General features: G+C 42.5%; 1 protein-coding gene across 11 annotated transcripts in view; it reads right to left on the reverse strand.

Annotated features, from left to right (window-relative positions):
• The window catches only part of mef2cb (myocyte enhancer factor 2cb), a 75330-nt gene that overhangs the window by 44513 nt on the left and 11932 nt on the right, over nucleotides 1-18885 (reverse strand). The gene's annotated exons all lie outside the window — the stretch shown is intronic.

Genomic DNA, 18885 nt, shown 5'->3' on the forward strand with positions numbered 1-18885 from the left:
AATCTAAAATAACTCTGTGGCAGCTCTGAAGAGGCTATCCAAAACATTTTAGCATTGCTCTGCGCAAACACACCCATCCATAGACAGAAAAACAAAGAGCTGCCCTCTGGAAGAAAACAAAGAAGGATGTTGTCAGACAAACTAGGATTACAAGCCAACACTAAGGCGCTTGGCACAAGACAGCCAGACAAGGATATCAATCAAGCCGGCGTACTTCAATCACAGGCTGACAGCATCCTCCCCTCCCAGTCTTTGTGCTCAACACTACTCAGAGGCGTTACCTCTGTGATCCCTGCCTCCTGGCCTCCACCTCCTCCTCGATCCTTCCACAGCCCACTGAGCAGAGCTGAACCTCTCAATGTCAACAACCGCTGGGGCAGCACCTTAGGCCTTACATAACATTGACACTAAGACTAAGCCCGTGTCCTGGACATTTAATCCCTGCTTTTGGCTCCCAGCATCAGCCAACGCTCCCTGAGGTGAGGCTCTGCTGTCGCTTAGCCCCGTGTCGGCGCCTCCCCGCCTCAGCCACCCCCTCCTTCTTCATCCTATCTTCACTCTTGCCTCCTCTACCTCCTCCTACACAACGAGGCAAGTTCCCTCCCCCCCCACCTCCCCCCCCCACCCCACACACTTTTCCTCACACCCGCCCCCGTCCCATATGAGTGCCAGGCAGCTTCTGGATAAGATTTGAGTGCCCACCTCCTTATCGGGCTGCCTTCCCTCTCCTTCCATTGTGGTGGATAGAGCATCAGTTAATTTAACAGATTACCACTGAATTATTCAATCCAATTTAGCATTATGATGCCAAGAAGGCGAAATGTAGGGAAATGCAAGAAACAAGCACTGCTTAGTGAACACGGTCAAGAGGCACAGGGCAGTAATCCCCAGGAGAAATTTTTCGCATGGGACTGACAATGACACCTCACCTCGAGAGGGCAGATAGGGTGAGAAAGAAACAAGACACACAGAGCGAGACAGAAGAAAGAACTAACAAGCTTGTGCACATTAAGTCAATTTACTAATCCCAAAGTAAGGCGTAGGGGAAGAGGGAATGAGCTGTGGAAAAAGAAGAATACACAAGAGTTTCTTTATCTCCTCTGTGGAGTCTGACTAATGGTATGCTTGCATTCACACTAGACCGGTAACTATAAGGAGGCTGGAGCGAGCGACTGCTAGGGTCAGAGGGCATGCTGGCACCAAGCAGACAGAAGGACAACGGCTGCTCCTCTGCTGGTTTTATACGCTGGGTCCAAACTCTCTGTGCTTTGAGTTTGAGAGGTGACAGTGAAAGAGAAGGAGAGTAGAGAGAGGAAAACAGAGAAATTGGGAGAAGAGAGGGAAATGGAGTAAAACATAAAAAAGGATCTTTTGAACAGGCACCAGGCCTCTCCAGGGGGAGGGGAAGCTGTACCCACGACCCTCCCATCTGTTAAGCAGACGGACGGAGAGAGAGAGAGAGAGAGAGGGAGAGAGAGAGAGGGATGAAGGTTGGGGGAGGATGGGAGAGATGGAGAGGGAGCAGCGATTCAGCACATAGATCTAATGAGCATTCTCTCTCTCTCTCTGAGTCTCACAAGTGGAGCTGAGAGGACGATGAGAACATATACACTCAGTGCACCACAAGGCTTGATTCTAGGTCGCCTCTCTCCCAAGTGTTTAGTCACTAAAAACTAATATACAGCACATGGCGCTTTTTCACATTCTAATAGACGGTCTGTAGGGTGCTTGTTAATGTGCCTTTGTTATTGAGGACAGACACTGAAGACGACTCCTTTGAATCAAGGGGAGCGACAAAAAGAAGAACTTTACCTTGACTCATGATCGGGACCAATTTGTCACTTTGAAAGACAGCTGCAGTTTTGCTTGTGAATTAAGAGAATTTAGAAGCAATTAACATGAACCCAAGTTTTGAGAATTGAATTGTGAGGAAACGTTCAAGTGAAACTGGCAAAACTGGCACTCCTGTAAATGAGGCGTGAAGAATTTTGCTGATGCCGATTTTCTCGAATCCTAATTCTACATGTTATAGCAAATTGGGGAAGGTGATTTATCATGACAGGATTGGCGATGTTTTTCCAAGAAACCCCACCTCCGCAGTACAGCCTCGGCTCATGGTACATCTGCTACACATTTGGTAATAGCATGTGTCCTGAAAAAAATAAAAAAAAAAATATATATATATATATATATATATAACGCCAGTATCCCCTATCCTCCTAGGAAATGTGGTTGTGAGGATTTGAAATAACATATTACACTGCAGTAAGTAAACCTTTTAGGAGGTGTATGGTACATTAAATAAACGCTCTCTCTTTTTTAAATAAACTCCCATTTCCTTGAAGAGGAGGAGGAAAAAAAGCGCTTTAATATGGTTTTCCAAATACAATCTGAATGTCAGTACACACTCACAGTGCTCCATTTTTACATGAGCATTTCTGTCATTTTTTCCTCGAGAACATTCACATTTTTTTTTTCTTCAGATGTGTAGATTTTTGGAGGTTTCTCCTTTGTGTTTTTGATATAGCAATATATGTGTGTGCCGGTATAAATGTGGATGTGTTTGTGAGCACATTTATGTGTGTTTGTGCTTTATTTGGAAATAGTGGTACACAGCACTTTATCTCTTGTCAGGATGGATGGAGATGTACCAGCAGAAATGAGAGGAGGGGAAGGATCAAGCAAAGGAGCGAGTCGATGGCCAGGCAGGATGGGAACAGAAAAATGTGTATCAGGTCTCATTGTGCCTCTAATGTCATTACAGGCAGTGACTCCTCTATGTGGCACGCTGCACTCCCCATCTGTCAGAGCGAGATAGGCAGGGTGACGAATGGCTATCACTGCTACTTCCCTCAGCCCCCACCACCCCCACCCTAATGTCTGTATCTTTTTTGAGTGCTGAGGGAGAAGAGTGACCTAAACCTGGGCGGTAGCCCACGCGTAGGTGGGCCTCTATGGCTCCGAATCTCGGCAGATATTAGGGCTAATTTAACATGTTAGCAGCTAAGGAGATTAGCAAAATGTACATCTGGGGATTAGAGTGATAGTGGTGGATCATCTTATAATGTGTTCATCTCTTTTTATTTTCCCAGTGAGCGCTCTAGCTAAACTTGAATTTGAGAGGCTGTAGTGTGTGTGTGTGTGTGTGTGTGTGTGTGTGTGTGTGTGTGTGTGTTCCCATATGTGTGTTGGAGGATATGTCTTCACCTGTCTCTCTCTATTAGCTCATCATTTAGTTGGATCATTAGTGAGACAGAGTCGATTTTACATGTATTCTATTTTCAATTTCTATGTGCCTTAGAACTGAGACACCTGTCTATTGATGAGGAGGAAAGTGAGCCAACAGTCTGTGGTTGGCACAAGTTTTATACACTCTGTCAAGCACTCATAAGTGTGATTGACATTATGGAACAAATGATATTGTTATAAGATGAGCTCTAAATTTATGGCCAACAACAGTTCAACCAATTTCCCAACTTAAAACTTTATACTTCAACTTTAAACTTAATTGATTTTCATACTAATGAGACTCTGACAGATTCCTTTCTTATCCTTCAATCCAACAAGCTCTGCCCTGGGGTCTTGGAGGACAGAAAGACAGGAAACACACACACACAGAAACACACACACACACACACACACACACACACACACACACACACACACACACACACACACACACACATATAGACAGCTCAGCGGAAGGATGTGACTTCAGCAGGCACAGACAATCAAAGGTGCCAAAGGTGCTTCCTTCCCTGAATCATTCTGTTCAGAAAGCAGAAATTGGGAATCAAAATACAATCGGCAACAGCAGATGATGAGTGCATATAAACAAAAGCAATACACTTTTGCTATATATATATATATATATATATATATATATATATATATATATATATATATATATATATATATATATATATATATATATAATGCAAGTATATGGCCACATTAAGCAGAAACGACATTTAGGTATCTCTAAGTAAGGCCTAAAGTATTTTTCATATTCAGAAAGCATATTGCATAAGCATATAAGCATATTCTCTTCTCTCTTTATAAATCATGCCTAGGTATAATTAAATTACACTTAACATAGAAACCTAAACTTTTTCAATAAGGCAAAAGAACATATTGTGAAAAAACTGACTGGGAAACTGGGTTGAAAAATGTAGTATAGTAAGTAAGTAAGTATAAAACGTAAATAAATATTCTGCCTAATTATAAATATATTAACTTTTGAGTAAATGTAAGATATTGAACTTTATGAGATCAAAATTATTTGTTAACAAAAGTATTTTCATACTTTTTACTACCAATTAATTTAGCGCCATCGCTGCATCTTTCCAAAAACTAATACAGCGTCTTCATTGACAGAGAATCTTTAAAATGCATAAGAAATAGATGTACTAATATAAGAAAGATTATGCGACTGCAATTACTTATGATGTGTCAGCTTCTCATGTAAAATGCAATGTAAAGTTTTAAAAAATTTCAAAAGGTATATGTAGATAAAGTATATTTGATATTTGATTGTGAATTCAAACAGTCCAACAGCTTTATTCAATGTAGTTGTTCAACATTTGAGTTTTTGTATATTCCCTCACTTAGCCTCTGTGGTACTTCGTTGTGTGCCCAAAAACAATTATCTTTTTTCTACCAAAGGTTCTGTCTGAATGCAGCTGTATTTTCACAGAAAAAAGTATTGCCTATTTCATGTCCTGTTGCTAATGTAAAACACGTTCTGTTAAATTGTATATGATTAATTTAGCTATGCATTTTTAGATTTAGACATATTGTTAATGAAGAGTTTTGACAACTGTAGGGTGATAGTATAAGGTAGTGATTAGCGGGTAGAAACAGAAGTAGAGGAGTACACAGCCCTGCCCTTTGTGTGGGCAGCTGCACGTCTCACTCAGCACCAGCAAACAGGGGCCTTGGGCCATCAGAGCCCCAATGGAGGCAGGTAACCATCCTTCAGAGCCACTACGGAGACAGGTGAGAGCCGTCTTTCCATAGCCCATTGCTGACATCCCCAAGGACAAAATAACTTGACACAATGTGTCAACCCCCCTCTTTGAAAGGAGGCCAAGGGCTGTAAAGCTGCAGCTGCTGGGCCAAAGGCAGACGAGCAAGAGGGCACACGTGAAAGCCAGGGCGAATGCTAGACAGGTGGGGATATGCAGGAAAAGTAGCCGCTGTGGTTAAAAAGGCATTCCCTGTCAATTGTCAGCTGCTTTGTGTTGTGACAGTGGCAGCCATGAGTGATGAACAAATAAACTTAGAGGACCGCAATGACAAACTTGCCACACACATGCCCTTGTGCCAAATAGGAAAAAAATGGTATCAGAAAAAAAGGAGAAGAGAAGAAAAAGCAGAAGCATAGGCGAGCCACAATTTGAAGAGGCCCCGGAAAGGCTGGAATGAATCACCATTTTAGTGCATTCAGTCTTTCCATGGCATGAGCCTAAGGAGGGGCAATGGACGCATTCAAGTATGAAGTAGAGATAGAAAAGATGATAGAGAAAAAAAAAATAAATAAAGAATCAACTTAATAGAGGTGACACAGAACAAGGTGGAAAACGAAGTGTTTTACAGTTGGAGAGGAGGGTAAAAAAGTATGAGGTATTGATTATGGAAGTGGTGCAGATTGTGGTAATGCGCACATCTGATGTTTAAACACAAATAACTTCACTTAAGTTTCACTTTATCAACACTGCCACAATGTTTCACTTCTTCTACCCTCTCTCTCTCTCTCTCTCTCTCTCTCTCTCTCTCTCTCTCTCTCTCTCTCTCTTTCCAGTCATTGTAATGTCGTTTACAAAGCTCTGCCACAGGTCATGTTTTCCAGCGAGTGGAAAACCACCATCTCAATTCACATGTTGCCCCGTGTGCCGCAGGACCCAGGTGTAACCAACTGCTGACCCTGAAGGGACGGGAATAGAAAATGAACACACACGCGTACATGAATGAGCACACAAGTGCGCATCAAGGTGCACATTCCCTGCTTATCTAGTATGTTCATACAACAAGGGCAAAAAAACACTGTAATGAACAATGAAACAATGCAGTGAAATTGCAGTATAAACCCTTCAATGAGTGTACCCAGCCCCCACAGGAACAGCCGGGAGTCATGTCACTAAGAACACAAAAGCACTGACATATTCACCCAATTATGTTCCCTGCCGAGTATGACAATGTCTCAGGATGTTAGCAATGTTCTCCAGTGGGGGGAGAGAGAGAGTGTGTGTGTGTGTGTGTGTGTGTGTGTGTGTGTGTGTGTGTGTGTGTGTGTGTGTGTGTGTGTGTGTGTGTGTTTGTGTCAGAGGTTTGAAAGCGAGGCTAAGGGCTCGTTGCTGCACGGGCCATGCTTACTTATGTTCAAGTACAGCGAACTTCCCAGTAGTCGTGTGCCCCTGCTCCTCCCCCAGCCCACACTGTATCAACACCAGACATCATGGTTAAGACGATGTGCTGATGATTTCATCACACCCCCATCCCCTACTCTTTCTCTTTGCCACAGCATTCTAATCACCCTAATTAAAAGCTTTGTTCATTTAGAAATCTCTGATGACAATGTGTTTCACTCTACCCTACAGCAGTGGTGGCTGTGAAGAGAGGAGAATTAAATTTGATCTTCTGACAGCAATTATTAAATGCTCCCTCCTGGCCTCAATTAAGGGCCGCAGGCTAATGCTAACATGGCTAACCCTCATGCAACCACGAGGTATCGGTGCACTTCCTTTTTCTTCACCAGCTTTGCCCTTTTCAGCATGTGTATGTGCATCTGTGCGTGTCTATCAATTTGGTGGTTATGGAAATGCACGCTTGATTATGGGTCATTATCTGTTTTTGCAGACTTGCTGATGGAAAGAGGTAAATAAAATGATTTCCCTTTTTTGGCCGTTTGTTTGAACTCAGTCTGTCAGCATGTATGGACGATCTACAGGGAAGTTGTGTAATTTACTACTTTTACTTGTCTCGCTTCATCAGCAAATGTGGATGCCATAATGAAACTATTATGTGATGTGATTATTTATGAAGTTTCGGCCGTAACAAGCGAAGACTGAAGCTGCTGGTGATCTCTCCTTCTCTACTGTGAAGTTCAGTGTGCTGAGGGCCTCAACTTGTATACATTAAATCATTAAAACAGACACTCGGCATTGCACTGGGCACACGTGTCTTTAGGTTTGGCTGCGTAAATGGCTCAAATAGAAAAAAATAACCTTTAAAAAGCAAGGAAACTAAAAATTACAGTTAACACTCTAAAGAACTCTGCCTCTCCCTGTAGTTGTGACACTCCCAACAGCATTATGTGTCATGGTCGCAGCCTTGCTGAGCTGAAGTGAGAGCCACAGCACTGCTTGGAGTCTATGCACAGCGTGTGGATAATTTGCAGAGAAGTAGAAGGTTGCACACTTCAACAAGGATGTCCTTCATAGATTCGACCTTCTGTTTTTTTTTTTTTTTTTTTCCTCCTCCGGTCCCTGTGCTCTGCTAGGAAACCGAGTAACCTAGATCATAGCGTAGGGAGAGATAGGGATTGTGACAGAGAAAGAGAGAGACAGAAAGGAGAGACAGAGGTAGAGAGAGAGAGACAGAGCAAAAGAAGCAGTAGAACAGATTATAGGGAGACAGAGTCAGAATATGACACCCCACCACCCCACCCAACACTTAAAAAGATTTAAAAAAAACTCTACTAGGATGATGTCAGGTTCACTCCTTTTTTTCTGGTTACCACAAGCTGATTGTGCTGATTATTGGTGAGCATTGTTTTCCTGTTGACGCTGCGCATCATTAAACAGAGATTGTTCCACTGTTAGTGTTTGTTTAAACAAGGCTGGTATAATGTTTCCAGGCACTGTCTTTTCACCACAAACACACACACACACACACACACACACACACACACACACACACACACACACACACACACACAATGTAAACTTGAGACTCAAGTTGTATGGGTTGCATATATAATTTATGTTACTCCTGTGCTTTGTTTCAAGTCAAACATACAAAGAAAGCAAATTAAATAAAAAAGCTATATATATATATATATATATATATATATTAAAAACATCTCCAATCTCTACAATGACATAACATATACAAGGGTCTTAAAAAGATGAATCTTTTTCAGCATGTACTGTTAGCTGAACTGCTCACACAGTGCTTAACAGTTCCCAGAGGAGAGCTGGTGGGGGGGGGGGGGGGGGCATGAGGATAAAGGTTGTATGGAGTGTGGAGGGTGTGTGGCGGCATACGGTACCTACAGATCAGCCTCTGTTTAGGGGAGTGGCCCCACCAAGGCCAGAGCTGGGCCAGACCCAGTCCAAGCCTCTCATTAGTCATCGGCTGGGTGCCACGCTCCTTTTTGGAGTGGTTAAGGGGGAACTGGCGAGGGTCTGGCAGTTCCACTATACTCCACTCCCAGCACCATCACAACCCGACCTCATCAAAGCGAGCGCTCGTAATTTGTCACAGAAAGCAGCCAATTAACATATGTTAAGGGAGGAGGGACAACGTGAAAAAGGGAGGAGAGGAGAGGAGGGGAGAGCGAGTGAAAAAAGATAGTGTATGATTAAAGAGTCTGCACAGCTGCACAAAATCAAGATGGCAAAGAGAGGTTTGAAACAGACCTCAGACCTAGTAATCTGATAAAGCTTACTGTTACTTAACCCCCATAAGCAAGGGAGAGAGGGAGAAGGAGAGAGGGGGAGAATGAAATAATAGAGACAAACAAATATTAAATTACTGCTGTGAAGCTACATGCTTTGGCAGGATGCCTCTGCTCTCAATATGTGGCTATACAGTGAAGGCCACTGTATCACACGGAGATGACCCGCTTGCCAAAGCACTACTGCTGTTTGACCACACTCTATTTTTAGCCCATTGCTCACCTTTGGGCTTAATATAGTTCACAGCTATGCTAAAATCTACTTTTTTTACTCGAAAATTTGAATGCCTGGTGCACCACAGCAATTTAGCTCCTTTCTCATGAAAAAAAAAGGCGTTTTTTTTGTTTTTCATTTTTTTTTCACAAAGTCTCAGACAAGTTGCTTACATTCTGACTTGTTTGTTTGCTTTCAAATTCTTGTTCCTCACGGTTGGTTTTTAACATGCTGCGTGGTTATTTATGCATGTGTGCACGCCTGTGTGCGACTGTGTGTATGCGCGTGTGTGTGCATTTATATGTCTGTTATTGTCGTTGATGTTGTTGTTGTAGGAACATCTTGTGAAGTGAGTTGTGTGATATTTTGCCTTGTTGTTGGATATGGTGGCAGGCTGAATGCATTAGCAGTGCACGCCGATGCCATTCTGTTTTTTTATCGTCTCTCAGCCACCTCTGCCTTGTCTCTCTACTGCGACTGATCACACGGGCTGACAAGTTTGGGTCTTCGTCTGCCGCGCCATCCTTCGCTACGTGGGCTCTGTCTCTTTCAGCGAGAAAAAATAAGAGAGGCGGAGAGGAAGCTTTAAACAAATTTCAGTGATTTTGGATTTGTACATCAAGACGTGGGGAAATCCCCCCAAACAAAAAGGCAGTAAACTTGAACAATTCTGTATTTCTAATACAGTTATGATGAAAAATAAACATGATTATATTATTATTATTATTATTATTATTAAATGCTATTTTGACTGAAATCAGAGATGAAAATAGACAGTAAAACCACAAATGGCCGGCAGAAAAGCATACCCTACACTATATATAAATCATGACTGTTTCATTTTTCCTCCTCTTCCTCTCCATTGCACTCTTATCCTTGCCATCAAGCATCAATCGTTATTTATTTATTTTTCCTATTTGGGAAGTAAAGGGCCAGAGTGGAGGAGCGGAGGAGTGAAGGAGTGGGGGATGGAGGGATGGCGGACAGAGGGCGCGAGTTGTGTTTGGTTCACAAGGCTCGCTGCTTGGTTGAATTTTTCTCTTCTCCTCCGTGTTGCAAGCTGGTGGTTCAGTGAAGGACCTGGCTGCCTGGAGTTCCCCCCCTCCACTCAAATCCCTCTGCAGCGAGCACAGCTGCACCGTTCACATAACCTCGCCTGCCCCCTCCTACCCCCCACCCCTCCCTCCCCCCCACCAGCTAATGATAGCAGAGCACGTCCCCTCCACAAGGCAACAGCTTTTTCCACTTCATGTACATACACACAAACTTGGCGCGCACGCGCACAAGATCATCGGACACGCGCAGACTAGCGGGCACAACATATCCCTTTTCCTTCTCTTGGTTCCTTCCCTTCATTTTTTCTCATATCATTCAATTTCTTCCCCTTCTCTTCACCCTGAGAAAAATCCCCTGGCCCTATGACCCAAGGAAGGCCTGAGAACGTCACCCCCCCACCCCCCCGCCCCTTCAACTCCAAACTCCCTCTATACAACCCTGCACAGCAAGTGACCTGCATCACAGCTGTGTGTGGGAATTTGCATGGGTGGGTGTGTTTGTGAGAGGGTTGAGTGTGTGAATGTATGTATTTGCACATACTTGCGCATGTCAATGTTCACACCGCTTATGCACCATGTACATTGCAGTGTTACTGCATGTGTTATAGTTGATGTGCATATTTCTGGTGTGTGTGTGTGTGTGTGTGTGTGTGTGTGTGTCTATGTAAGCAGAGGAGGAGGGAGGTGAGGGCAGCTCTGGGCTTCTGCTGCACCTACTGTGCATTATCCCAAATAAACAACTCATTACACGTGTACTTAACCAAGGGGGAGCTGGCGAGCAGTGGAAGCTAATCCCCGTTATCGTTTCCTAGCGTTTCTCTTCCGATTAGGGTACAGGGAAGAGGAGCGCAAGAAGGTAGGCTGCTCAGTGCAGGAGGCGGAAGAGTGAGGAGGAGGCGAGAGGGAGAGAGAAGAAAGAAAAGCATTTGAGTCAACTTCCCACAAGAGCCTTTCTTACTTATAGTATCCCTTCTCATTCTATCTTTCTCTCTCCCTCTCCCACTACCCTCTTGCCTTCTCTCCTTTCTTTTCCCTGTGGATTTTGCACTGCTCTTCCTTGTTTTCGACCATCTCTCAGAACTGGGTCATCGACAGACTGTGCGGCAGCATTTTGAAGAACATGGGAGGGAAAAAAAGCGTGTTCTTTCTATGAGAACAATCCAAGGCTTCTTTAACAAGTAGCCCGCTTATCAAATTAAGCTGTCAAAAGCACATTAATAACAGGCAGCACAATTCCCTTCACAGGGAAAGAGGGAAAAAAGCACGTTAAAAAAAAGGAATAATTCATCTTTCGCCGTGTAAAGAGACAGTCCACCAAGGGCAGTAAAGCTTTTCAAAGATTTCTCCCTCTCTCTTATCTCTTTTTTTCTGTCCCGTTCCTAATATGATTATTGGGCCCCCTGTTATGAGGGGCCAAGATGTAGAGTGCCACTCTATTAGAGGGTGAACAATATTGTAGGCTAGGATGCAGCAGGGTTGATGCTCATGTTTAATGGAATTACAGGCTTAACATGTCCTGTTTTTCCACTTTCTACTAGACAGACTCCACTTGTGCTGGTTGACAGTTAAACAGATAAAAGAGCATCTCGGGGTGATAATGTAGATTCAAGACCAAATAATGAGATAGTTCAATGAAGGAATATGATGCCTAGTAAAGGATAAGAAGAATAAACAACAGGACTGTTATCCGCCCACATAATTGAGACATTAAATATGAGTTTGACCCTGGATGATCTGAACCTTTTCATAAATAATATGAATAAAAATAATAAGATGGTATAGCATAAACATGCTATTATAAGTCAATTCTACCCTTAAACATCACTGTCAGTAAAGCAATAGTTTATTCACATTTTTCTTTGTTATTGAGCGCTCCATCATTCCTAAACACTGATTATACCCTCAAAAATGTGAAGCCGGATCATTCCGTAAGAAAGTGAGAGCAGATTGGGAGGGAAACAGTGTACATTGACGCAAAGAGTGAAAGCTAACACTCACAGTGCTGTTCACATGGCATATGCCTGAGACGCAGAAAGGAAATTAACAAGATACCTTGGCATACAGATGGCAAAGAAAACCACCCTATGACCTTACTCTCGTACAGAGTGTAAAAAAAACCCACACTTCTCATTTTGAAGACATTCTATTGTGTTGCCATATTGACACTCCTCTTAAAGCCTGATACTGTATTAAGTATTTAAGTAGAGAAATTAACTTGTAGTTTTTTTTAATCCGTACTTTACAAAATCCAACAGTGACAGCTAGGCTGCTCATGCTGAACTGCAAGCCCTTTTGTGTTTTTCTCCAGAGACTGATTTTTCTCACACCCTCAATTTGAGTCCCTTCCTGTTTGCTGGGCCCCTAGGGGGCTGTTCTGCTGTAGTCCGGAGTGGGCCGGCGGTGGATGGATGTGACGTGGAGGCACTGGGACACTGCTAGAGGGAGGCTGGAGCCACGACAGGTATCCCCCGCACTTCCTCAGCTATTTATAAAACCACGAGTCCAGCACAGGGCCAAAAATAAGACGGAGGGCCATTTTTATCCCAAATAATAAAGGCGGCTCGCTCCTTTACTCACACACTTAAATGCTCACACACATACACACACAAAAATATCCAACAGCACTGTACAAGAATTAACAACAGATACTAACAAAGTGGAAAAACTCCTCACTAGACAATGAAACCATCTCTGTCCTCCTGTGCTCAAATGTGAACATCCACACACACACACACACACACACACACACACACACACACAAGACAAAAGTCAATATCAAGGCTGAGCTATTTCTGTAGAGAGCACTATTTAGGAAGTGTGGGCCGGGTGCCAGTATTCTCCTCAGTATCGTCTGGGCGTCATTGCAGTGCTGCTGTTATACAAACTCACCTCTTTCCTCTCTCACCCGCTCCTCAACCTTTCCACCCAACCCCTTGCTCCATTGTCAGTGCTCTCTCTCTCTCTCTGTCTCTCTCTCTCCCGTTCTGTGTGTGTTTCACTTATACACACACAAGGTTATTTGTTTTTCCACTGGGTCGAACCACAGTGCCAGGTGAAAGCATCTATTGGCAGGATAAAGAGAGTGACTGGTGTGAGATCACAAGGCCCCACTCTACCCAGCAAACCTTGAAGTGAAGCGCCGGGCTGGAGTTTCAAACAAAGTGCCCCCTCATTCATTATACATGCAACTGCACTGAAAATCTCCTTCCGCAACACCATCTCATCTCTTCTCCTCTCTCTCTCTCTCTCTCTCTCTCTCTCTCTCTCTCTCTCTCTCTCTCTCTCTCTCTCTCTCTCTCTCTCTCACCGCCTCTCTCTTTCCCTCTATCTTCCTCCCTCTCTCCTCACATCGTCCCTCTCCTTTTTCTCTCGTTTTTTTTCAGACAGCGCATCCATAAAGTATGAATAAAATTAATGACATCACGAGCTGCACTTTGGAAGAGCCACTGTAGGAAAAAGCCATACATCACGAGATAGAAGGAGCCGGGACGGAGAAAAAAAAGTAGAAAAAAGAATTGACAGAGAGAGAAAAGGGGTGTGTGTGTGTGTGTGTGTGTGGGGCCTTGCTTCACCCTTCTCCACCCTCAGGGCACTTTGTATTGCTGTATGTCATTGTGTGTTATTAACTTTAATTTCAGATAAACTTTAGCTGAAAGTTTTTCTTTCTTTTTCAAATTTCTACATGTAGCAGCACCACCGCGTTTCTTTTAAGACATTTCTTTGTCCTGCTTTTTCCTGATTGTTTTTGGTCAGCAGAGTAATGTAAGTGTTCGAAACAGTCCTGTGCTGCGCATTCTTGTACAGACTGGCCTTTGGTGTGGGAATGGCACAGATGACAGTGGAAAGGAACACTGGTGTGGACTTTGGCAGGACACCGCCTGGTTAAGCTGCGTGCTGTGCAGAGGAGAGAGAGCACTGAGCGTGGATTCTTATATAGCTGTTTCTCGACTTAGATGGTGTTAACAGCATTTTCAACAGCACGGTCCCCTTGGAGTTGAACCTCCTGATGTTACAGACTTTGCCCAGATATCTGAGACTCTAAAGTGAAAAATAAGTATCGCGTTTAGGACTGTAATATTCTTTCTTAGCGCAGAAAAAAGAGATAGATTTATCAATCGCGCTGCCTATTAATGTCAATTTAGTGTGACTCTGTTTCATTACAAGAGCGACATCAAACAACAGCCTGAATGGGTAAATTTTGACTCCTTCTTCCTCTGAATCTAGTGTGAACACAAAATCTGCTAAAAATACGCAACAGCAATGTGAAGCTCTGCAGTAGCGTGGATGGGGAGCAGCGGCAGTGGCGGCAGCGGCAGCGGCACAGATTGTGGCAGCCGAGTGAGCAGGGGTTTCAGATGGATGTGAGCTTGTGTGAGACCAAGGCACAGAGCTACCTCTGTGCGTCTCACTGGACTATGTTGCAGAATGACTCGGCTATGTTGCATTTCTGACAAAGATAAATTACAGCCACTGGAAAACATTTCGAGATATTTTTTTTCTCACTCTCTCCCCCCTTCACCACACCTCTTTTTTTTTTTTTTTTTTTTGGTATTGGGTGTAGTCCAAATGCCACACCAAAGGGAGATGGTGAAGGGGTCTCTCTCTGAAAATATATTAGGGGGTAAGAAGTTGCCCCTCACCGTTCACAGGTCAGGTACTGTGTTTTATGATGGAACATGGTTTCTGTCGCCAGATGTATGCACATGGACAGCAAACACTTTTCCCTCAAACTAACACCTAAAACTCACTAAAAAAGATTTAGGCTACCACGCGTTTCGAGCAGGTATTACAGATATACACTGTATGTGGTATTACAGACTAGGCTGCCTGGATTCTGTCTGTTACACTGATACTGAATAAAGACTAAAAATCACACAGTAAGGCAACTAAAGTAAGTATCTGGTGGGGAAGGTAATGAACTAATTTATAAACGAGTTCATTTAACTCGCATTTTCAGATTTAAGTCTTGAGGCTGAGGCATTCAGCCTGATCTGAACCATCCAATGTTTAGACAAAGAAATCCAACCTCTGCTCTACTCTAAATGTTTCTCTTTGTCTTATCATTCAAAGTCCTCTGCTCCCTGCACTCCTTCTGCCTTCTCGCCTCCCAGGACTCTCTCCCTGTCCAAATATTTCAGGGAGCAGGCCTCAAGTATGGTAAGGTGTTTCGGGTGTCTCTTTAGGTGGGCTGCAGCTGACGATATGATTGTGTGGTCAGCACTACTAAGCAAAGACCACCCAGCAGGCAGCTGCTGCCATAATGACCAACAGGCCGTGCAGGAAACAGGAAACAGGAAGAAGAAGGCAGGACATCCTGTTCATCTAGAGCAGCGTGTTTGGCATGACATCATGAAAGCATCATTCTTTAATGAAGGATACCTGATCAGAGGCCGAATATTCTGTCGCTCTGCTCTTTAGTGAGCTCTTAAGCTCAAATAGCCTGCATTTCTCTCTGTTTTCTCTCTCCGTGTGTGTCTTTGGCTGTCTTTCTGTGCATCTGTCTTCTCAGTTTGCCTTTTCAGCCCTCACACTGACACTGTTTTCCAGACTACTCCATCATCCCAGACATCAAACCCTACCCTCTTCAGTGTGAGAATAAAGGAGGAAAAGAAATACACGCATTTTCATTTGAATATACACCAGCGACAACCTCACAAAACTCAGACAAAAAAAAAAGCACAAACATTTCAACGCGCAAACAGACCGAGACAAGGCACAAACTTGTGCACGCGCACACACACACGCACACACGCACACACACACACACACACACACACACACACACCTCCCAGACACACAGCACGTACTGACAGACAAACACACAAAGAAACAGCAAACACAAAGCACAGCACAGCCAGAAGTCTCCTTTTTGCAGAAATATTCTAAAGTGTGTTTTACAATACAATTAAACATCAAAGGCTGATATATTCCTCTGTGATCTTTAACACCCCAGTGAACAAACCCCATACACCCCTATCCACTTACAGCGTACAGAGAAAGTTGCTGAACGTCACCGCTAATTACTAGATAGAGACAGAAGACTTAGCATCATTATGCAAAAACCAGGACATATTCAAATATATGCATTCAATCCACCATAAAACATTCAAGGACTGTGTTATTTACTTTAGATTATTATTTTTTTTTTGAAGTTTTATAAGTAATTGCAGCTCTTATGAAGATATACCGACAGTGCTCGTAAGGCAAAGAAACATTTGGGTAAACATTTCTAACATGCACAACAGTTAGGACAAAGAAAGGGAGATCTGTTCAAAATGAATAAATAAACACATGGTAAGATCGAGCCCTACGCCTTTCATTACTGCTATAAAAATGTAAGAAAACCAAGGAGAGACTTTTCCTCCCGTGTAGCAAAAGAGGGAACACCTGCCTTGTACAAAACAAGAATACAACAAGCCCTTGAGTTATTATAAAACTTAAGTATTTTCATCTGCTTATAAACAGGCAAGAAAAAATGTTATTCTAAGCAAACAGCTTAACATTTCTACACTTATTGTGTAAGATAAATTGACTAAAAAGAGAGGTTAGAGGAGAACCAAAGTATGCTGCGTTATTTACAGGATATACAGGGATGTCTCTTGACAGTTTAAGATATGATATGCTCCTTATATGTGAAGTAAATATGATTCTCTACAATTGACTCTTATATTACCTTCTTATTTGAGCCAAAGGGCATGAAGTCCAATTTACAGTCCTTCAATATCTACCTGCAGATCTTGCCAACCTGCAATCTGCAAATGAGGGTTTTACTGACGTTTAACTGAGCAAACTCTCCAAACCCCTTCCAAAATATTTGAAACCATTAGTGAAGAAAAAAAACATTAAAGCATAGCAAAAGGGGCCATTAAATGATTTGCTTAAACATAAATGCTTCTGATGTTTTCATTAAGAATAATGTTTTCATAGAAGGAGGGAATCTTGCGTGTGCCTTCTGTACAGTATTAAATGTGTACTTTACTCCTTAAAAAAATGGTGCAGGCTTGATGGCACTGATTTTACATAACTTATTAAAAGGTATTATATTAGACATTTATGATTAAAGATATAAGCAACAGCCCATCCTGTGCTGCCTTTGTCTGAGCACATTTTAAACACATGGCAAAACCCTGACCAATGCACACACAGTGTCCCTTCCCTTCACTTAACTAAAGCTCTACTGAGCCCCTGGTGTACAGCAAAGTGCCCTGACAATCGGCTCAATGCTCTGGCCAATCACAGGGACACGTGATCTTCTAATCCCTCTCTGTGTGAAGGGGTAAGAGTTTGTTGTCAATGTTGGTTTTATGAATCAGCGCCCAAAATCCCAAATGATTTGTCAAGAGGGAGAGGTCTTAAGAGAATAAGAGAAACAAAAGCGGCGCAGGCCAGATAGTGTGGGTGTTGCTGTGTTTGTGTTTGTGTGTGTGTGTGTGTGTGTGTGTGTGTGTGTGTGTGTGTGTGTGTGTGTGTGTGTGTGTGTGTGTGTGTGTGTGTGTGTGTGTGTGTAACAGAAAGAGAGAGAGAGAGAAAGGAGGCAGACCATGCTTTTGCCTAGGCATTTGTGAGAGTTTGCGTGCAACTGCATACATGCCTGTGTGTGAGTGTGTGTGTGTGTGTGTGTGAGTGTGTGTGTGTGTGTGTGTGTGTGTGTGTGTGTTTGTACAGGGTCTCTGAGATTACAGAGCTTGGCTGACATAGTCCTCTGTGTGTAATCGTGGGTCCACATGCGAGCGCTCACCTTCCTCTGAGCGGATTAACCTAACGTTAAATCCCAAGAGAGCAACAGGCCAGACAGGCCACACAGAACAACTTCATTGACGATGGGCAGAAGAGGGAAGGCCATGTGTAAAATCTTTTTAAAGACTAATACACTTTTATATAATTTTTTCATGAGTAAACAACTTATACATCAGCATACAGGATTATTTAAAAATAAATAGTAATGGGACAATGCACAGGACACCACATCTTCTGAAAATGTAAAAATGTACCTCAAATGTTGCAAATACTTTATATAGGCTGCATCTTTTTTCCAAATTGAACTAACTGAAATGCAATCAAGCAGTAAGTAACTGAGTGTATGCAGTACGCTTTTTACAGTCACAAATTAGGTTGATATGCTGTAGACAGCAACACTTTATCACTCTACAAATGTACCTTGCCTTCAAAATATCTCACTGACAATTTCAAATGTAATAGTTCCTATATATCTCAAAATGTGCTGTGAATATTATATCACTTTTATTCATCTTAGAGAAACTGCAGCGATCTCTACATTAATAGCATTTTTTTACTTTTAAAATTGACTGTATTTATTTCAGTAATAAAATTGCTGTTTAACCTTATAACAAATCCACAAGCATATGGGTAGAGATATTAACGTGTATGCTTAAATTAATTAATGAGAGTTAAATGCACACAGCCCAGTCAGTGTCAAAATCTGACTAAATTAAAATGAAGTGTGCTGTAGTCATTTTAAATTTCATAACCATCAGTAGTTCATCTTCACATTTCATCAGTGGGCCTCGTATCCACACTTTAATTACAAAACAAATACATCCAAATGGATTTCTAAAGCTGCAACCTGTGAAAGTTGCCACAGGTTAATGATAGTGGCATTATTAATCCTCTCAATGCAACAGGTTCAATTGAGCCACAGGAGACTGAACTAAACTCACTGTATAAATATATCATTCTGGCTGAAATAAGTCTAAACAATGTCAGTCACAAAGTCCCAAATTACAGTTCAGCCTGAACACGCCAAACCTTCTCTAAAACACTGATTTACAGAACTGTTATCACTGTGTCTCTGGTCTGCATGAATTAACGTTCAAATAAGTGTACTAAACTGTGTTCTTCTTTATTGTAGTTTGGAAATGATTCATGTTTACATCATTTAGTATTTTCTAATAATTTTATGAAAGTTGCCTATGTAC

Source organism: Sander lucioperca, chromosome 2 (genome assembly GCF_008315115.2).
Source record: "Sander lucioperca isolate FBNREF2018 chromosome 2, SLUC_FBN_1.2, whole genome shotgun sequence".
In the NCBI taxonomy this organism is placed as follows: Eukaryota; Metazoa; Chordata; class Actinopteri; order Perciformes; family Percidae; genus Sander; species Sander lucioperca.